This window comes from Sarcophilus harrisii, chromosome 2 (genome assembly GCF_902635505.1).
Source record: "Sarcophilus harrisii chromosome 2, mSarHar1.11, whole genome shotgun sequence".
NCBI classification, from domain to species: domain Eukaryota; kingdom Metazoa; phylum Chordata; class Mammalia; order Dasyuromorphia; family Dasyuridae; genus Sarcophilus; species Sarcophilus harrisii.
The window spans coordinates 648,872,728-648,895,814 of record NC_045427.1 but is presented as its reverse complement, the minus strand read 5'-3'; the positions used below and the strand labels follow the sequence as shown (position 1 = coordinate 648,895,814).

Sequence of the window (23,087 nt, the reverse complement as noted above, 5' to 3'; positions counted from 1 at the left end):
CTCTTCCTCAACATGTCCACAAGATGTATCCTTGATGTCCTTCTCCATCCCACCCTTTCCAACTTCCTTTTGTGGAGTGTCCAAACTAGCTCTCTGGAGGGTCTTGGGACCAGCCTTCATTTTAGTGGTGGAGTGAAGGAGGCAGGAGAGCCATCAGGATGGTCAAAGATGGAGTGTCTCTCTTCCAGTCCTTCTTAGCTCTTATATACCCTATTACAATTATATCATTACAGCATTCTGATTATGTGTGAACTAGAGAACCATGACATGACCATACTAAGTACTAAGTATATATGGGAACCAGAGAACCATGACATCACTATGGTAAGTACTAAGTATATATGGGAACCAGAGAACCAAGACATCACTATGGTAAGTACTAAGTATATATGGGAACCAGAGAACCATGACATCACTATGGTAAGTACTAAGTATATATGGGAACTAGAGAACCATCATCTCATCAATTCCTCTGAGTTAACACCTTGTTTCAAGTCTAATTCTCCAGAGTTTCCCAATATCTGTCATTCTCTACACTCTTGTTATCTTCCCATTAGATTGCAATTTACCAAAGGCATGGGGCACCCTTTCTTATTTATATCCCTAACACTTGGCATAATGCTTCTCATATAGCAGATAGGTAAGTGTTTATTGAATTTTCTCATTTTTGAAAAGAGAGTAATCTATGTCTGTCTCCTAACTTTTGCCCTTATTTCTATATAAGACTAGAAATATAGTCTAAGTTCTGCATATGAATTGTGATCTTGTTATAAAAATAATAATTGTTATTAATATAATAGAATACATTATATTATTTATAACTCACTTTGGAGTGAGAACAGTCGATTGTGTATTCATTGGGCAGCATCCATATGAATATAATGGAATGACTAAAATATGTGTCTCTGCTAGTTCTGGTAAAGGACAGATTGGAAACAGCCGAACAGTCAGAAGTGGTGAGTGGACTTGACAGAACCACACACCGAGAGCATTTGTAAAGCCCTGGAGTATTCATTCAGATCAGTTTCAGTGATTTGATGACATTTCCCCTCACCCACACTGCTCTGCCATTTCCCCCTGCTCATACTTGACCAAACCACAAATAAATGCAGAGCCCACCATTTCATATTTCTCCTGTTAAATGCTCTTTCACTTATTTTCTTGCTTATTTGCCGTTTTTTTTTGAATCAAGTACCTTAAAAAGTTAAACAGACCAAAAAGATTTTTTTTAATTATTCTGCAAATATTTACATCCTGCAATACATCCTGTGATTACAATTATACTTATCAGCTTTCCATCCCAACCCAAATCACCACAACATTAATCCTTGTTTGGGGCTATAGTGGCAATGAAAAAAAAATGCAACAGTTGTACTTTTCTCTATTTTTTTTGTTAAAGAGAAGAAACTTTATTACTTCTTGGGTTTGCTCATAAAAGTTTCTTATCCCAAGAACCAAATGGCCATTTCCCCTTATTTGCCAGATGGAGGCTCGTTGCGAGTAGGAATCTTTGAATCTTTGTATATATTTCCCAAGCATCTTCAAACAGAGTGGTATGTGCCTAATCAGGACTTGTTGATTGATGGAGTATCTGATGTGATGATGAAAATAAGAGCTTGGCTTTAAATAGTGTTTTAAGGTTTCCGAACTCCTCCATGCATTATCTCATGTGTGATTCACAACCGCTCTATGTGGTAGGTGCTATTGATGAGGTCCAGGTAGTAATAACTAGTTCCTAATAGACATGTGACAAATTCACAATGGCCATTCTCTTTGCCAAAAGGGAGGTTTAGTTAGAAGAGTTTATAGACAAAAATAAGGGGTAAAATGGGCACATGAGGAGTGGTGAATATGAATTAGAGTTGGGAGAGTTTATAGTTAGCAAGAAAAAAGACGGGTTCTTCTGGGGAACTCACAGTTAACCAGGAGAAAGGAAATACTCCATGAGGTGGGAGAAAGCATTGATTGGCAGGTTAGATTAGCCAGTTAGCTAGAGTAAGGAGAAAGGCACCTTTAAAGGGAAGGCACTACGAGGGAGAGGAAGAGAGTACCTTGTAGTGAGCGTAGTCCTGAAGAGAACTTAGCCAAGATTTCATCATAAGCAGATTTTTTATAGGGAAATTGTAGCCTTGGGGTTTCTCAGGTACAAAGGGGTAAATGCACCTGGCAGACCAGCTCCATCCCTTTTTAAAGATATGTCAGTCCAGATAGTCTGGGAAAGCTAAACTTCTTGACATCTGGTAGTAAGACAGTTTGGGAAATCTAAAGTTGTTGTCAATGTCTTTAAAGATGCTAACTAGATTGGAAAAAGGATGGATGAATTGATAATAGACTCTGCTTTCACATGATTCTATATGTCCAAGATTTGGTAGTTCACATCATTATTGCCATTCTGATTTTTCCATAAGTAGATGGTGAGAAAAATCATGTAACTTGGCAAGGATCACACAGATTCAAATTCAGGTTTTCCTGATTCCAAATCTAGCCTTCTAACCAATATGTCCCCTAGCTTCCCTAACAAAGGAAAGATGCTTTTATTGCAATGTTGTTTCCTATCAATACCATGGCTCTGATACTTTACTCTCAATGTAAGTCTAGCCATTGGAACAATACCTGGTATGGAGTAAAGCATTTAATGAGTATTTGTTAATTGCTTGATTGATTGACATCTGCTATATCAGAAAGTAATTTAGCAGAAACTTTCTTGGCAGATTTTATTGTCAGAAATTGGCTTGTAGAGTGAGAAAATGAGAGCTGGTATTCAGGGCTAATCGGCTCAGTAGATGTTTCTGTAATTCTTTCATAAAGTTAGATACAGTTCATTAATATAAGATTATGTATTCCAGCTGTTTTCTTAAGAATTATATTAACACTGAAAAAAGAAATATCTCTTCAGCATGGAAAGTGTTTGATTTTTAGAATCACAGAATTTCACAGAAAGGACATCAGAGTTTAGACCCCATCTTCTTAAACTGTGGGTTGTGACTCCACATGGAGTCTTGTAACTGAATGGGTGGATCACAAAATTTTGATTTCTTATCAGTAAATGTTTGATTTGTCTACCTATTTTATATACCTATATCCTTGGGGTCACATAAAAATTTCTAGGTGGAAAGGGATCACAAGTGGAAAAAGTTTAAGAAGCATTGGTCTAGACTAGAGATAACAAATCTGTGTCCTGACAAGAGAGGTATACACAGCCCAAAGACTCCCAGTCAGATTAAAATAAAATTGAGAATTATTGAGCAAAATAAATAGATATAGAAAAACACAGGTCATGCTAATATGTGACTTTAGTCTATATATAGTCCTCTTGAAATCCTTATTACAGTTTATTTGAGTCTGACACCACTGATCTAGACCATCTGCACACACTCAGATCCATTCTACTGCTTTGCCATTTTGTGCTCGCATGACCCCAAGAAGGGGAAAACTTCTCAAGTCAGCATCTGTGTATTGCACTGGACACCTCGATTTATCTCTTTTTCTTTCCATGAAATCTCAGTCTTATTCTCTGAAACTTCTAGCCATTGCTTATCATCCTGCTGTATAGGGATAAAAAGAATAAATATAATTTTGATCAATAAATCTTTAAGCTCTTGAAGACAGCCAGCAAGTACCCCTCAAGGCTTTTATTCACATTTCCCCTTCTCCTACCAAGTTCAATATTCCTCAATCTTTCCACTATACTTTATAGGACATAAATGAATGAGAATATATATATATATATATATATATATATATATATATATATAAATATATTTAAAAAGTAATTATCATATGCCTAGCTAAGTGTCTGAGTGTGAGAAAGGCACAAAGAACAGTATCTGCTTTAAAGGAACTCATGCTCTTACTGGAGTAGGAAGGCCAGCCAATGAGGTCAACCAATATTCCTTACTTATTTCAGATCAGGCACTGAGAAGATCTCTGGAAAACTTTGAAGGGGAATCCCAGGACCCTTGTGCATCATCTCAAAGTGATTTTAATTCAAGCTAAAGGCCCATGTTGTAATGAAGGGAGAGTTGAGTCTTGACATTAGATCTGGTTTAGAAATCTGGGTCTTTCTGCATCTGTAAATGGAGCAGGTCATGCTTTCTGGGCCCTTTCTGGGCCCAGTCTTTAATCTCTCAAACTAGAAGATGTAAAAATGACAACTCTCCCTAAATTAATTATGTATTCAGTGCCATACCAGTCAAACTATTTTATGAAGCTAGAGAAAAAATGTGTTGTAGTAAATCAAGTGCCATGGCTGGAGTCAGGAAGACTCATCATCCTGAATTTAAATCTGGCCTTGGACTCTTACTAATTGTATGACTGAGCGAGTCACTTCATCCTGTTTGCCTCAGTTTCCTCATCTGTAAAATGAGCCAAAGAAGGAAATGACAAATCATGGCAGTGTCTTTGCAAAGAAAACTCCAAATGGGGTCATAAAGGGTCAGACATAACGGAAAAATGACTGAACAACAAAGAATTGGAAATCGAGGGGCCGCAATCAGTGAGGGAATGGTTGTACAAGTTGTGGTACATAATTGTGTGGGGTACCATCAATCATGAAAAGTATACACACTTAGAGACAACACAAAATCTAGTAGATCTGAAAGATAAATAGCTCTCGTTGCAAGAGAACTAACAGATATTATAGCAAATAACAGCCCTGAGGGAAACAAGCCTGGTGAATGAAGCCCAGCTTATTGGCGTTGGAGCTGGATACATGTTTTTCTGGAGTGCCATGAAGCTGGTGTAGGTTTTGCTATCAAAACTAATTTAATTAACAAGTTTGTATACCTACCAAAAAGAGTCGATGACAGACTCATGACAATACTATTGCCTCTTTCAGGGAAATAAAATGCCACCATCATCAGAATATATGACCCCACCATGATGAATCCTCATGAGACAAATTTCATGAAGACCTGGAGACTCTTTTATCATTAATGTGTCAAAAGAGGAAAAACTTATAATTCTGGGGAACTTTAATAGTAGGATAGGCTTAGACTATCAGACATGGCAGGGGGTCCTTGGAAAAATGAAGTTGGAAACAACAACAGCAATGGCCATTTACTGTTGAAGACTTGTGCATCTCATGACTTTCTCTTCACCAACACTGTCTTTCATTTACCTCAATATATTAAAACTTCATGGGTGCACCCTCACAGCACACATTTGGATTTAATAGAATATATAATTGTAATGAGAAGAGACAGAGAAGAATGTTTGAGTGAGGAAGGCAATGTTTGGTGCAGAGTGCTGGACTGATCACAGACCTATCCTCTCCAAGTCAAATATTCAAATTCAACAAAAATAATGCCACCAAGGGAACATGACTACCAGGAGAATTCATGGCAGTTTGGCAAGCTAGCAAACTGTAGCAGGCTTAGCTGCTGAAGTCATAGAGTGTCTGGCCCTGGCATTTGAGGGCATAGACCATGTCCATGGCAGTCATTGTTTTCCTCTTGGAGTGCTTGATATAGGTGATGGCATCCCATATCACATTCTCCAGGAACACCTTCAGCACACCACAAATCTTTTCATAGATGAGCCCTTAGATATGCTTGATATCCTTGGGTTAAGCGAGGTGGTGGATGGCGGACTTGGTGATGCCCTGGATCTGAGGAGGAAGCAATTTGTTGCTAATTTGGAGAGAAACTTGAGCCAACACAGTTGACAACAGTTGGAGAGAAAAGAAGTGAGCAGCTTTCAGAGATTTAGTGTACAACACTAAATTTGCTCATCTGTGTCAGAACACTCACAGACATCAAGATTAATTTACTGAAAATAATAAAGAAATTCATAAGCTACTAAATGAAAAATGAGAACTCTACAGAGTTTACCAACAGGATAGTCCATCCATCTTTAAGAAGGCAGCATTTAACTCCACAAAAAGTAAATTACAAATGAAACTTAAAAAGATGCAATATTATTGACTTAGTAAGAAGGCAGATGAAATTCGATTTTAAGTTGATAGTAACCATCCAAAATACTTTTCTAATGTCTTGAAGAATATTTATAGGACAAAGATCTATGGTGAATCTTAACTACTCATTGCTGATGGAACCACATTGATTAATGATAAGGTCTTTGGAGACATACGTTGAGCAGTACCATAGTGTTCTCAATCATTACTCAGTGTTGAAGCTATTGACTGTTCACCTCAGATCAGTCTCTCTCTAGACAAAGAAGAGGATTTTAAATGCCATTTGGCTCCTCTTCTGTGACAAAACTTCTTGTACTGATGCTATTTCAGCTGAAATTTATAGGGTGTATGTGGGAGTCCACTGCTCAAAGAAAGCCAACTAAAATTTTTCAGGCTATATGGCAAGAAGAGGTTATCCCTCAGGAGTTCAAGGATCTCCATAAAGGTAAAAGAAATATATTGTCCTGTGACATTCAAAAAGATGTCTCTCTCTTAGTCATTGCTGGCAATTTTCCTGCCAGGGTCTTCCTCAGTAGGGTAATCCTTCATCCATCTACCTGAAAGTCAGTGTGGCTTCAGAAACGGCCAAGGAATAATCAGTATGGCATTTGCCACCTAGCACTTCAAGGGGAAAAGCTCTGAGCAGAAGAGAAGTCTCTACACAATGTTTGTGAGTCTGATGAATACCTTTGATACTGACAGATGTGCAGGCTTTTTAGTTTCCCAGAGAAGTCCAACAGTATTGTATGCCATTTCATGATGGCTGCTTACTCTGGTTCTGGAGTGAAATAAGGCTGTGGGCACGATGTTTTCAGCCATGTTCTCAATCGCCTTCAGTGGAGGTAAACGTGACTTCAAGGTCAGCTCTCACACGGATGGTGAATTCTTCAGCTTGAAAAGGCTACAAGCTAAGACTAAAGTGGAAGGAGTCTATTGATTGTGCACTCAGTGAAGCTTCTGAAGCTGAGAAGCAACAAAATATGGATTAGCAAAAGTATGATTTTGCTAATTTTGGTCTCACAACATAAATCGTCCACCATACCATTTATATTGGAACCATTGGCTATAGCAAATGGAGAAATTTTGAATACTGTGGATAAATACCTTTCCACAGATGTACACCTTGATAACGAGGCTGACATTAAAACTTCCAGAGCTTACTCAATGTTCAGGAGGCTCTGAAGAAAAATATAGGAGAGAATAGATATTACACTGGCTACCAAACTGAAGTTCCATGGAGTCACTGTGCTGACCTCATTGTTGTATGCTTGTAAAACCTGAATAGCATACCAGCTCCATGCCAGGAAACTGAATTGCTCCCATTTGAATTAGCTTAGGAAGATTCTGAAGATCCCCTGAAAGGTTAGAGACTAGATACTGAGATCTTTTCTTAAACCAAACTGCCAAGGATTCAAACTCTACTGCAGAGAGCACAACTCCCATGGTCTGGCCAAACTGTTCTATTGCCAAATGTATACTACAATGGAGAACTCACATAAAGTAAGTACTCTTATGGTGGTCAGCATAAGCAATATAAGGACACTCCAAGTCTCTCCTAAGAAATTGGAATTGAACAATCAATTCTGATGGACGTGAGTCTTTCCAACAATGAGATGATTCAGGCTGGTTCCAATGATCTTGTGATGAAGAGAGCCATTTGCACCCAGAGAGACTGTGGGAACCGAGTGTGGACACAATATAGCATTTTCCACCTTTTTTTTTTGTTGTTGTTGTTTGTTTGCATTTTGTTTTCTTACTCATTTACTTTTCTTTTTGATCTGACTTTTCTTATGCAGCAAGATAATGGTATAAACATTTTTGCATATATTGTATTTAACATATATTTTAGCATGTATAACATATATTGGATTGCTTGGCATCTGGGGAGAGGGTGGGGAGAAGAAGGGGAAAATTTGGAACACAAGACTATGCAAAGGTCAATGTTGAAAAATTATCCGTGCATATGTTTTGAAAATAAAAGGCTTTAATTTAAAAAAAAGGATTTGGAATCGCAAGACATGGGAGACGGTGACCTAGCATGTTGTGCTCCCAGCAGAGAAGATGCTGTGCTCTGTAAGCAAAGCAGAACTGAAGTAGCTCAAAGAAAGGTGAGATGTGCAGATTTAGAGAATTCGCTCCAGATGTTCATATGGACATTTTGTGTCTGATCTGTGGAAGAGTGTTCGGAATTTATATGGGTCTGATCAGTCACAGTTGGACACACTGTAACTCGACTCCAATGCAGAGATACCATTTTGGTCCTTTTCTAGAATGAAGGACAACAAACAATATTGGAGTAATTTTGTACTGTAAGAAATGATGAACGGGATGCTTTCAGAGAAACCTGGAAAGACTTACATGAAGTCATGCAAAATGAAGTGAGCAGAACCAGAACATTGTACACAGGAACAGCAAGAGTATACGATGATCAAATGTGAATGACATAGTTTATATTTATATATATATGTATATATAATTATGTATATTCTCTGCAATACAAAAATCCAGGAAAATTTTCAAAGACTCATGCTGAAAAATGTTATGTATCTCCATAAAAAGAATTGGTTGAGTTTGAATGCAGAGAAAAGTACACTATTTTTATTCTATTTTTTCCCATTTTGTTAAAGTTTTGCTTGGTTTTTTCTTTCACAACAGGACTAATATAGAAATATGTTTTGTGTAACTGCACATATATAATCCATATTAATTGCTTGTCATCTTAGAGAAGGAAGAGAAGAATTTGAAACTCAAAATAAAAAAAATTTTAAAAAGTTTAAAATGGTTTTACATGTAATTGGATAAATTATTAAAAATAAATTAGGAGATTTATTATTGAATAAAATGAACTTCAGATTTCCTTCATATTCCTATCCATCTCCTTACACACATGTTGTTTTTCCCATTGGAATGTAAAACCCTATGAGATCAGAAGCTATTTTGAAACCTTTTCTTTGTGTCCAAAATGCTTAGAAGAGTATCTGTCACAGAGCAAGTATCTAATAAATGCTTCATCAATGGGTATTTTATCCTCGAGGTTCCCTTCTAGCTGTATGATCTAAGATCCCTTCTTATTTTGATGTTCTATGTTTATGGGCTTGCATTGCTTTTAGCTTAGACATTCAATGAAACTTTCGAAATAATCTCTCCCCTTTGGCAACTCACTTTGTCTTTTCCTTATCAGTTAGAACATGCATTGACCATCTTGGTATAATTTTACCAATGTTTAAGTGTAACAGCAATTAATGAAAAACGGAACCATCCCTGAAGTTGCCAATGGCACCTATTGGAGATGATCAGGATAGGCTCTGAGTTTTTGAGCTTTTTGTGGCACAACAGTGACATCCAGTGCTCAGCTGAGTTTATCAGAGATGGCCTAAGGAATATTTCATTACCAATTTTGTAAATTACCAGTCAAAATCTCCCAGGGCAGAGAGGGTCAGTCACACAACTCCTTCGTTTACCATCTACCTGCCAAACTCCTATACCCCAAAGATGCAAAGGCTTAAGATCATAGAATCACAGCTAAAAGAGACCTTTGAGTTCATCTAATTTAACTCCCTCCCCCTCTTTTTTTTTTTTAACAAATGAGGAAAGTGATGGCCAGAGAAGTCATATGACTTAACTGTGGTCATTTAAGTGTTTGAAGCAAAATCTGAAGCCGTATCTTCCTGACTGCAAGTAAATCAGTCTGTCTCCTTTGCCATACCAAATTATAGTTCAATAAATGTTTCTAAATCAAAAAGAATTCAAATCTAAATTGAAAAAGCTCTTTTTAAAAGTACCTTTTGTGGACCAAAAAAAAACGGTGCTCAACCTTGGCAGGAATAGAGCATTTAGTTAAGGAACAGTCTATGACTTTTGGATCATCTGCTCTCTTATCTTTAAATAAGGACACGTTTGCAAATACTTCTAATAAAATGCAATACGGGCAATGTTTAATAAGAAAAAAGGTAAAATGGGGTGGAAAAAGGAACATCATAAAAGTTCTTTGCCAAAGACTGAGGCAAAGAATAATAAATGGAGGAAGAAGTCACTTTGAACTCATCTATAAAAATAAAGTGTTGAATTAGTTAAACTCAAGACTGTCACTGTTAAAGGATGAGTAAAAATTCTGTAGGGAGACAAGTGAAAGAGAAACATTTTAATCATAGGAAATAATTTGAATAAAGCCACTAGAATAGGAAAGCCAAGGATTCTTTCTTCTGAGATTAGAGATTGGCTAAATGTAATTTTCGCATAGAAAAGATAGTGGGAAATTAGGATAGTGGGAAATTAGGTAAAGTGACACTAGATTGTGGAGGGTTTTGAATTCCAGACTAAGGGTTTTTATCTTTACCTGGTAGGCAATAGGAGGATATTGATGATCATTGAGCAGAGGAGTGACATGTCAGAATAAAGAAGACTATATTGGCAATGGCTTTTTTTCGAAGGGTGGCTTGGAAAATAGAAACTTCTGTAATAATCAAGACGTGGTAATAAGTATTTGTACTAAGATGGTAACAAAGAGGAAAGGATAGACATCAAAAACATGGCAGAGATAGAAGGACTAGGAAATTAGCAACAACTCATTGAGAAGGGATTCTGAAGAAAGAAGAATAAAACATATCCAGAAAAAGTGGAGACCAAGGAAAGAACAGGATTTTGGGGAAAGATCTTAAGTTGAGTTTTGGACATGTTGACTTTTGAGATGGTGTGGGGGTAGAGGCATATGGACAATACTCTTCTATAGGCAATAGCAGAGGCTGGAATGGAGATCAAAGTAGTGGAGGGAGTGACGCTTTTTCTAGAACACTTTGAAAGGATGGCTAGTGTCATGCTGAGAACAATTGATTAAATTTTTAGTTTGAAAAACAGGATGCTTGATACGATATCATTATCTCCAGGTATTAAATTGCCAACTGCCTACTGGGCATTTTGAATAGGATGTCTCTCAGGTATCTCAAACTCAACACATCCAAAGCACAAATTTTTATCTTTAGCCTTTATTCTGCCTCTTACTGACCTTTGCTGTTTCCCTTGAGGGCACCATCAGCCTACTAGCTCCTCAAGTTCACAAAATTGTCAACTTGAATTTTATTCTTCCATTCTTTTCCAATCAGGTACCATATCTTATTTCTACAATATCTCTTTCATCTGTCCTCTTCTCTATGCACAAAGTCACAACCCTGGCTCTTGCCTAGAATTGTTATTGCCCCTATAATGGCCTCTCTGCTACATACTGTTCTTCTCTCCAGTCCACCATCCACAGAGCTGCCAGATCTAAGTTCTTTTCTACTTTATAAACTCCAGGGGTTCCCTATTACCTCTAGCATCCAATATAAATTTAATTACTTTGCCTTTAAAGACTTTCACAAACTGGTCCCAACCTCTCTGATTCTATATTACTTCCCTTTATTACTCCCTTCAGTACAATCAATGGACCTTTTCACTGGCTGTCCCATGTTTAATATATGTTCTCCTCATTCCTACTCTGAGAATCCCTCAGAACTTCATTCAAATGTTCCTCTTTCTGAGGCTTTTCTTATCATCTGTCCTTCCTCTGACAGTGTCCTTCCCAAATTACATTCTGTTTCACATTTGTCTATAAGCATGTGTATTATCTCCTGATAAGAGAACAAAGTCTGTGAGGGAAAAGGCTTTTTCAGTTCTGTCTTTATATTTCTAACACTTAGTATAGTAGTTGATCCATGTTATTGCTCTTGTTGCTCAATCATTTCAGTCATATCTGGCTCTTTGTGACCTTACTTGGGGTTTTCTTGGCAAAGGTGCTAGAGTGATTGCCATTTCTTTCTCCACATCATATTATATATGAGGAAACTGAGGCAAACAGGGTGAAGCAATTTTCCCAGAGTCACACCAACAGGAAATATCTGAAGTTGGATTTGAACTCAGACCCAATGTACCATCTAGCTGCTCTAGTAGTACTTGACCCATAGTAGCACTTAAGCAAGACTTGTTGGTTGACCAATTTAATTTAAATTAAATGGCTGACTCTTTGGACAAGAAAAATTCAATTTTTGATTGGCTTCAGAAGTCAGAATTGTGATAAATGGTCAAAAAGATAAGAACAGACAATTTTCAAGTGAAGAAATTGAAACCATTTCTAGTCATATGAAAAGGTGCTCTAAATCACTATTGATCAGAGAAATGCAATAATATTAAGACAACTCTGAGACACCATTATACATCTCTCAGATTCGCTAAGATGACAGGAAAAGATAATGATGAATGTTGGAGGGGATGTGGGAAAACTAGGACACTAATTGTTGGTGGAGTTGTGAACAGATCCAACCATTCTGGAGAGCAATTTGGAGCTATGCCCAAATGGTTGTCAAACTGTGCATACCCTTTGATCCAAAAGTCTTTCTACTGGGCTTATATCCAAAGAGATCTTAAAGGAGGGAAAGGAACTCATATGTATGAAAATGTTCATGTTAGTCCTTTTTGTAGTGGAAGAAACTGGAAACTGAGTGGCTGCCCATCAGTTGGGGAATGGCTGAAGAAATTATGGTATATGAATATTATGGAATATTATTGTTCTGTAAGAAATGATCAGCAGGATGATATCAGAAAGACCTGGAGAGACTTACATGAACTGATGCTGAGTGAAATGAGCAGAACCAGGACATCATTATACACGACAACAACACGACTATATGATGTTCAGTTCTGAGGGATGTGGCTCTTTTCAACAAAGAAATGATTGAGGACAGTTCCAATGATCTTGTGATAAAGAGAGCCATCCGCACCCGGAGAGAGGATACCAGGACTGAGTGTAGATCACAATACAGCATTTTCACTCTTTTTGTTATTGTTTGCTTGCATTGTGCTTTTCTTTCTCATTTTTTTTTCCCTTTTTGGTCTGATTTTTCTTGTGCAGTAGGATAATTATATAAATATGTATGCATATATTGGATTTAACATATATTTTTAACATGTGAAAATTTGGAATGCAACATTTTGCAAGGGTTATTGTTGAAAAATTATCCATGTTTATATTTTGAAAATAAAAACCTTTTTTTTAAAAAGGACTCACAATTGGGAGAAATTGAAAAAAAAAACAAATCTGGTTGGATGTCAAGAAAAATTAACACTTTGAAAAAGTCAAATGAATGGCCCTGGGAGGCAGTAGGTTCCCCATCACTGATATAAACGAAGTGTTGCATGATGCTATCCTTTTATTGAGATGTTTTCTCTTCAAATGCATGTTGGGGTTGAATTTCTCTCTGGCTCTGAGTTTGTGATTCTGGATTCTGTGCTTGATGAGCAATAGAGATTGCTCTAATGTGATTTTCTGCCTTGCATTTATGGTGGATGAAATCAGGGTGATTTTACAAATTTTGCCAGTTCACTAGAGTGGTAGCCATATTGGAAAAGTTAGAAAGGTAGTGCCCATTCACCAATGTTGATTCTTAGAGGATGGGACCAAGTATGACTGTGATCTAAAAAGAAAAACACTTTAATCTGCTCTCAACTCTGGTAAGCAACACATTTTTTTAAAATAGCATTTTATTTTTTCCAAACACATGGATAAACAGTTTTAAACATTCATCCCTGTAAAACCTTGTGTTCCAAATTCTTTTTCCACTCTTCCTTACCTTCCTCCTCTCCAAGACAGCAAGTAATCTGATAGAGATTAAACACGTATAGTTCTTTTAAATCTATTTCCGTATTTGTCAGCAACACATTTTTAATAAGAGATTTATGAGCTATGACTTAGTTTTCAACGATATCTTTGTTCCTCAAACAATTTGTGGTTCATTGTGTCACAGGATTTTCTCCTCTGTTGTTTTTCCAATCCTTTCATCCCAAGTATAGGCAAGCATAAACCCAGGGCCCGTAGCCTAGAGCAATATCCAGTCATCCCTGGCAGTCTCACACGATGGGGTAAGCAAAGCAGATTTTGGACAAAGTTTGTAGCTGTCCCTTGCAATTGCTGTCTTGCCCCTCACATTAGATAGAGGGGACCCAGAAAATATTCTAAAAGAATATCCTGAACTCAAAACTATTGCTTTGATCCACATAGTTTAACTTGAATGAAAGTGGACAACTAATTGTAATAGAATCTATCAGTTCACCCAAGGAAAAATCTCAGTTCTCACACTTGTACTTCTCAAAATGCTGTGGAATGGCCAGCCATTATATTTTCTTTTTTCTGAAAATCTCTGAAATTATATTTACTGGAATCTTTTTCTATTTCACAAAATTCAAGATGAGGAACTGTTCTGTCTCTGTACAAATGCTTTATTATGAAATCATTAAAGTGTATCTCAGACTCAGGGCGAAATTATGAAAGACACATCATATCCTGAATGTCATTTTATAGAAAAACATAAACACATATGTGACCATGAGACATTGGTTCCCAAGACCATCAGCAATAGTTCCGTCATGGGGTCAGATAAGTTAGAACCAGTTTGGGAAGACTGATGTGTTTTAGTTGAGTCAGTAGGTAGGAGTACACTTATAGATCCCTAGTTTCTCCTTATACTTTTGATTGTGGTTCCCCTGTTTTGGGATTTGGAAACAATCTCTTTCCACATAGATGCCTTGATTTACTCCAGTTGGAAATGTCAAAGAATCACCCACTACAGAATATAATTTGTCATTGCAGGTTTTCCATCAATTGTTGAGAAAGGCTTAAAATCTCAGTCTCCATTTGTTTCCCAGTGGAATTCTTTCCCCACTAGAATGGAAGTTTTACAAAAAAAATTGACCATCTAGTATGACACAGGGTTATTGTAAATAAAAGAACAGAGGTTGAAACAGTAAATAAAATCTTTGTAGATCATAATGCAATTTTTAAAAATGTCATTGGTCCAGCCAAAAGTGATAAAACACAGTATTCAGAGATCAACACAGAAACCGTAACCAGGAACAAAGGGCTACACACACACACACACACACACACACGTGTAAGCCACTTAAGAATCCATCATGGTCAAGAACTTATGATCTACTAGCCAGTTTTGGGACATAATTTTCACTGTATTTGGGTGGACTGGTACTTAGATAGTAGATACAGTAAATTACCAGGTCTGACTATAACTGATGGACTCAAGATCTTCAGTAGCTCCCTATTAATTCAGATAATTTACAACCTTATTCCAATTCTGTGGCTTGTGGACATAAACAGACGGAGAATTACAAGACAGTGATCAGCTTGCAGGGGACATGTGCTCTCCCTCTAAATCAGCACCCCAGAGTAAAGCCCTATTCTTCCATCCTCAGGTATAGCTCTTACTATGACCCTCACAGTATTTTAGAGAACTTAACAAATTAAAGGACTGGGAATTATCTTCCTCTAACTGCCATCATCTAGTCTCTTGTCTAGACTGGCTTTTGTCTCTCTTTCTCCCCTCCCTCCTCAGTTCAGGATACAGGACAGGCTTGAGCTCTTTAGATACCTTAAGAGAAACAAAGCCAAAATACAGAATGTCTCTTTCCTAGTGTGGTTTAAAGCCTGTCTTGTATCCATCATTACTTCAAGAAATCAGGGAATTACAGAATCACAGTTTTAGTTTTAAAAAGGGATATCAGTGGTTACCTAGTTCAATCTACACAGGAAAGTAGGTATGAAGAACCAAGAACTACAGTGAAACTTGGAAATAAGTCTGTCAGAAATCCTTTCTTTTAAGAAAGTCATATACATACAGACACATTCTATTGAGTAGCTCAATACCACCAAGTTTCAGTGATATAGCTATCACTGAGGTTAATATAAAAACCTATTATGAAGACCTTTAATTTGTATACTTTGTTTCTCAAGCCTATGAATTATTTTTGGATAGACATTTGTAAACAACATTATAATTTTCTTTCTTGAATTTTGTTTTCTATGGCATTCTGGGTATTTCAACAGCTCTTTTTCCCACACTGTAGTTTCTTTCCATGATAGCTTGCATGCATATATGAAGGCGGAAGACACAAAGCAAACACATTTTTACCAGCTTTCTTTTTAGGTATGCTCCATCCCTGGTCTGAAGCTTATCACTGCTATATTTCAAATCCTCGTCTTACACACCATCTTCTCAATCAGCTATTCATCTCTGTTTTAAGAAAGGGAAAGGGACCCACATGTGCAAAAATGTTTGTGGCAACCCTTTTGTAGTGGCTAGAAACTGGAAACTGAGTGGATGCCCATCAGTTGGGGAATGGCTGAATAAGTCATGGTATATGAATGTTACAGAATATTATTGTTCTGTAAGAAACGACCAGCAGGATGACTTCAGAGAGGCCTGAAGAGACTTACATGAACTGATGCTGAGGGAAGTGAGCAGAGACTGGAGATCATTATACACGGCAACAATAAGACTATACAACGATCATTTCTGATGGACGTGGCTGTCTTCAACAATGAGATGATTCAGACCAGTTCCAATAATCTTGTAATGAAAGAACCATTTACACCCAAAGAGAGGACTGTGGGAAATGAGTATGGAATACAACATAGCATCTTCTTTCTTTCTGTTGTTATTTGCCTGCATTTTGTTTTCTTTCCCAGTTTTTTTTTCCTTCTTGACCCGTTTGTGCAACAAGATAAATATGTATATATGTTGGATTTAACATATATTTTAACACATTTAACATGTATTGGACTACCTGTCATCTAGGGGAGAGGGTAGGGGGAAGAAGGGGATAATTTGGAAAAGAAGGCTTTGCAAAGGGTCAGTGTTGGACAATTACCCATGAATATGTTTTGTAGATAAAAAGTATTAATAAAAAATAAAGTGGATGGTTATCAAGAAAAAAAAGCTATTCATCTCTGAAATAAGCTTTACTTTTCTAAATTATTTGCCTTTTGAGGGTAGCTGTGTTTGAAATCCTACCTGTACCTCAGCAAGATGGTACAAAAATAAGCCTGAATCACCTAGCAAGAACCAATGACTAAATTTTCATAGTAAAAACCAACAAACAGTTGGTAAAAACCAACAAACACCAACAATCAGGAATTGATTTTGTTGATTGTCTAGACTAAGAAAGTGATGGAGATAATGTTAATAATATGAGTGAAACAAATGAATTGGTTGTATATTTATTATTTGGGGAGAGAGAGAACTAGGTTGTTAAACACCGAGCAGCAAACTACTTCTAGTATCTTTGTTTTCATACTGAAGACATAAATTAGTAATGAATTTATTTCTCTTTTTTAATCTTTATTTTCCTGTAGCTATTTCCTTTCTGTGAAGCAAAGGAATAGCACTGTAATATGTAGATTTTATAATGCTAAGAATAAATATAATATATCTTACAATAAGAACTATATAGTAAATGAATCCAAGTATGACCCAGTAATCACAATTTGGTCATATGGAGAAGACCATGATCAGTTTGAGCTGGTTTAGCATTTCTGTGCCCTTTAATTCAAGGATTTTTGGCTTATCACCAGATTCTCTGAAGAGCCTTGAATCTATAAAATTGTTCTGCCATATGCACATCCGGCGCCATTCTTTTGGTGTTTATTGAGCTCCATCAAAATTTGCAGTATGATTTTTGTAGTAAACAAGTTAATGTATCTTATATGAGACTGGGGGGAAATTGCATGTCTCCTATATAGAAAAGAATATAAGCAGGAACCATGTTTTGTTTGCATTGTTTTCGAGATTGGGACCTTTCTCCACCAATACAGATAACAATCTGATTACCCTAGTAATTAATTTCTAGGATTCTTGATGCTGCAATGATAGATCAAGTGACTTGCCTAGAATTGACTCAACAAGTGTTAGAGGTAGGATTCAAATCCAGGTTTTAGAATGAATTTAGGGAATTTGTGAGGATCATAGATCTACAGCCAGAAGTGACCTAAGAGGACATCTCATCCAACCTTTTCACTTTATATACAAGTAAATTGAAGCCCAAGAAACTGAAAAGGGACAACTTCTTAAAGCCAAGCCAAGCAATCTCACCACTATGCCATGACCCTTGTTATAGAACATTTATATACTTGTGTTTTTCCTTTGTGATAGCTAGTATTGGATTTAATAAAATAAATGCTGATTTTCTGGAGAGATTTACATGAACTGATGCTGAGTGAAATGAGCCGGATCAGAAGATCATTATATATTTCAACAACAATTCTAAATGATGATCAATTCTGATGGATGTGGCCCTCTTCAACAATGAGATGAACCAAATCAGTTCCAATAGAGCAGTAATGAAGTGAACCAGTTACACCCAGCGAAAGAACTCTGGGAGATGACTAAGAACCATTACATAGAATTCCCAATCCCTATATTGTTGTCTGCCTGCATTTTTTATTTCCTTTACAGGCTAATTGTACACTATTTCAAACTTTGATCTTTTTAAAAAACAGAGTTTGGGAAAAAAATTGAATTAGCAGATCTTTTAATGGCTACATATGTATATGTATATATATATATATATATATATATATATATACATATTTCAAAAAATGCATCTGAGTGCATGAAAGGTGAAAAAAAGAATGTGTATGTGTATGTGTGTGTGTGTATGTGTATTGATGTATCCAGATCCAATCCCTTTCATTCTCCAGTCTATAGCTCAGTCTATATTTGCTGCACTTACCTTTAATTTTTTAATAGTATTTTATTTTTTCTAAATACATGTAAAGATAGTTTTTAATACTCATTTTTGTAAGATTTTGTGTTCCCCAAATTTTTCTCCCTTCATCTCTTACCTTCTCCCTCCCCCGAACAGTAAGCAGTCTGAGATAAGTTAAATATTGCACTGACCTCCTTTAGTCAGGACAGATTAGAACATTGAGCCAATGGGTCCTTCCTCGTTCATCCCTTTCCATGCTCAGTTAGGCTTTTAAAATACAAGATGTAAGTATGTGGAACCTAAAGTATGAGGCAAAATCTACACAGAGGAAGTACATAAGTCTATACAGAAGAATAACCTGGAAGAGACAGTTTCTCACTGTCTCTCATATTCTTGATACAATATATAGTCAATCAGTCAGTCGGTTGGTAAAATGTTCCAAATACCTTATAGACTTAGTTAATTTGGCAAAAAGCTTAGAGTTTGAAGATGATCCATAGAGATGGTCTAATACTGCTCAAGTTCACCGAGTAATTACCAGTGTTTCACTTCATTATGTGCTGTATAGCACTGGGAGAACAAATTTAATTTTAATCAATAAATCAATCAGTAAACACTTGTGAAGCATCTATTACATGCTATGCACTGTGCTAAGTGTGAACCATAGTAAAAAAGAGCCAAAGACAGGCCCTGTGCTTGAGGAACTTACAGTCTAATGAGGGAGACCACATGCAAACACATACAGAGTAACTATATACAGAATAAATAGGAAATAATTAGCAGAGGGAAGGGACTAAAATTTGGAGGGATTGGGAAGGGCTTCTTATAGAAAATGGAATTGTGGTTGGGACTTGAAGGAAGCCAGCAGGGGAAGGTGAAACAGGAGAACCAAGATAGCCAAGAGACTTCTCTGAACTCCATTATTCACTTTTTTAGCTAAAGCTGTTGTGTTGTAGTATATAGAGATTTAAAGAGATTTAATCCTCTACATTGTACGCAAAATCAAAAGTGAATCCATCTCTGAATTATGATGCTCACATTCTTTTATGGGACAAAACACACACACACACACACACACACACACACACACACGAGATAAGTCCCTCATTATAAGACAGTTTAGGGGAAAGAAGGCATGAGTAGCTAGGAAGGGTGAGGATACATAGAATGACTTATTTCTAAATGAGTTTTTCCTTTTTCTCTTGTTATAGAACCAGAAAATGTGCTTCTGGAAGAGGAACAAAAGTTGTGAGTGCAGGGAGACACAAAGGAGCTAGTCCAAAACAAGAAACAAAGAGGGAAGTGGCGAAGCTGGTGAGGAGAGCCACCTTATCAGATCCTTTTGTGTCTCCTTGGCAAATGCAAGTCCTTGGTCTTTGTTTAGGCCCCCTCTTCTCCCATTGATCCCCTTCTGATCTTATCCAGAGTCAGCAGGCCCACCGTAGGTTCTTTTGAAATCCCATTTTCCCAACATGGGGGGTGGGGTAAAGAATGGCCCAGAGTGGCATCCCAGAGCCTTGTTCCTCTCCCCTCAGGCCCAGTAAGCAGACTCGAGGGAAACAAAGGGAGAGCCCAGGCTGAGCCTTTGATATCTTAGTGGAGTCTCCAGCTAAGTCTTCTCCCTGCCGAGCATCCCCATCACTTCAGGTAGGAAAGTTCTGTCCCTCTGTCCCTCTGGACTTGTCTCAGTTATGTCCTTCCCACGGCTGCCCCTGAAGATGGTCAGTGAGCATTTGGTAAGTGCTTCCTGTGTGCCAGGATGGTACAGTGGATAGAACTCTGGGCTAGAGTCAGGAAGGCTCACCTTTCTGACACTTCCTAACTGTGTGATTCTGGAAAGTCACTTCCTCCTGTCTGCCTCAGTTTCCTCATCTGTAAAATAAGCTGGAGGAAGAAATGGCAAACACCCCAATGCCTTTGCCAAGAAAACCCCAAATGGAGTCACGAAGAGTCAGAACTGGAATGACTGAACAGCCAAGGTGCCAGACACCGTGCCAGGGACCAAGGACTCAATCACTGTCCTCGAGGAGCTGCCATTCTGAAGGGGTGGGGAGATCATCCACACAAGCCTCATACAAAGTAGATCCCAAGAAGCTTTAGAGGGGAAGGTAGAGTCTAGAAGCAAGAATATTGCTCTAGAGAGAACATTAGAAAATAAAACACAGACCAAAGGGACCTTAGACCTTACCTAGAATATCAGAACTAGAAGAGAACCTGGCAGTTATTTCATTCAATAACAGCTTAAGCCTTTTCATTTTGAAGGGAAAATGCTGGGGCCCCACAGGGACAGTGACTGATTCCACACTGGGGAGGTCGATAGATGGCAGAGTCATCTTCCAACCGCTGGCTCCTAAAATCTGCTGGCCCTGCTGCTTTATTTGTAATTAGGGTCATTTTGAGCTTATACCCAGGGCCTTCACCATTCACCCTCCAGCACACATTTAGGACCTGTGGGCTTTCCATTGGCCTTGCATTTGGACCATTCTGTCTTTTCTCCCTCAGTTAGAGTGGGAAGTCCTTGGGAGCCGAGGATGACTTCCTTTTCTGAGTCTCCCCAGCATTTATCACATAGTAAACACTAAACACATTTTCTCATTCATTCATTCACTGCATTCGTGTCCTAAGTACTGGGCAAAGGAAGCAGGAGTGCTTACCTTGGAGACAGCCGGCTCAGTGGAGACGTCCCAGCTGTCTGCCTCCTATTGGGCTCCAGAGGGGAAGATTAAGATCCAACTCACCTGGGAATCACTTCCATTTGGCCCAGACAGGGTTACACCACAGAGTGGAAATATCACCGACCCTGGAGTAAAGGGACTTGGGCCAGATCCTGCCCATGGTTCACAGCCAGCCTCTTCACCTCCAGAACTCAGAGTCCTCATCTGTTCTTCACAGATGAGAAAATGGCCTCGTGACTTTGTGCTTTGTAAGTGCTTTGTAAACTTCATTAAGTGCTGGGGACATGGGGGTCAGTTATGGCAGAAGTCATTGGGTCATATTTCATCTTTATTCCAGGTTCAGGTAGGATGAGCGCAGAATCAGCAAGCTGAGAGCTGGAAGGGACTGGTAGGTCACAGGGCCGCAGATTGGGAGCCATCGAGCTGCCCTGATTTTACAAAGGAGAAACTGAGAACTGGCCAGGGCAAGTGAATTGCTCACAGTGACATGTCTAATAAAGAGGAAAACTGGAATTTAACCCCAGATCTCCATAGTCCAAATGCATCATTCTTCCACCTGCACCAAACCAGCTCTCTGGTTCCTCCATTTGTTTCCCTTATGTCTTCATTTGATAAAAAACAAAACAAAACAAAACAAAAAACCAAACAAAAACAAAACAAAACAAACAAAAAAAAAATCCAGACACCAAAGAGGGCAAGTCACTTACTTGGCTTACCCAGGTATAGCATAGCCAGGGTCTGGGAGGCCTGCATGGCGCAGTAGGAAGAAGGCTGAATTGTGAGGCAGAGGATCCGAGTTTGAGTCCTGGCCTGCCACTTCCTAGAGGACACAGGTAGCAATAGCAACCTCTTCTCCAGCAAAAGATTCGTTTTCCTCACACTGTGGTGTTCTTGTGTTGTATCTATGAAGAAAGAATGGATGGGATCTGTTTCCATGTGATTCTGAATTGAAATGAACCTTGGAGTTACTCTCATTAAGTCCTTTCATTTGATGCAGGAGGAAATGGAGGTAGAGAAAGGAATTAGTTGCTGAAGGTCACACAGGTTATGAGTAACAGGCCTGGAAATCAAACCCAGGACCTCTGGTTCTGCATCTGGGGATCTTTCTTCTATAGTCTCTCTCTCTCTCTCTCTCTCTCTCTCTCTCTCTCTCTCTCTCTCTCTCTGTGTTTCTCTCTGTCTCTCTGTCTCTATTTTTGTTCCTTTCTCCCTCGCTCCCTCCCTCCCTTCTTCCCTTCCTTCCTTCCTTCCTTTCTTTTTTCTTTCTTTCTTTCTTTCTTTCTTTCTTTCTTTCTTTCTTTCTTTCTTTCTTTCTTTCTTTCTTTCTTTCTTTCTTTCTTTCTTTCTTTCTTTCTTTCTTTTCTTCCTTTCTTTTCCTTCCTTTCTCCCTCCCTCCTTTTCTTTCCTTCCTTCCTTCCTTCCTTCCTTCCTTCCTTCCTTCCTTCCTTCCTTCCTTCCTTCTTTCCAGATTTTACTGCTGCCTTTTATGTTTATATTTTCTATATTTTCCACTACATAATTTTCCTTTCCCCTTTTCCCAAGACCACTATTACAAGGATGTTTAAGAAAAGGAGGAGAGAAAAGGCCATTAGTAAAAATGATCAATATATTGAAAAAATCTGCATAATCTATGCAACATTCTATATCCAAGTAGCCCATCTTCCTCAGGCTACCTGGGAAGGGCGGGGGGAAGTCTCTTCATTTCCTTTCTTTGGGCCTATGTTGGATCTTAGTAATGTTGTAACCTTTCATTTTGACTGTTTTCTGATGGTTTTTTCCATTTACATTGTTGCAATCACTGTGAATATTCTTTTTTTTTTTTTTTTTTTTGGTTTTGCTGACCACTTTTTTTCAAGGCATGTAAGCATTTCTATGCTTCTCTGTATTTATCGTGTTGGTTGTTTCCCACTGTCCTTTCAGATTCCACTCTGTTCATGGAACACAGATTGATTGAGTGTTCTCCAGCTGACAGGCAC

The 23,087-nt window shown here is 38.0% G+C and overlaps 1 long non-coding RNA gene across 2 annotated transcripts; it reads left to right on the top strand.

Moving 5' to 3' along the window:
• The first annotated feature begins 451 nt into the window (after positions 1 to 451).
• On the top strand, positions 452 to 21,629 carry LOC116421195. 2 transcript variants are annotated; one of them, XR_004231495.1, is made up of 5 exons: positions 452 to 640; positions 19,648 to 19,750; positions 19,972 to 20,083; positions 21,205 to 21,359; positions 21,449 to 21,629. It is a non-coding gene; the product is annotated as an uncharacterized LOC116421195 (long non-coding RNA). The 2 variants fall into 2 exon arrangements; XR_004231494.1 differs by having other exon boundaries at positions 21,201 to 21,359.
• The last annotated feature ends 1,458 nt before the right edge of the window (positions 21,630 to 23,087 follow it).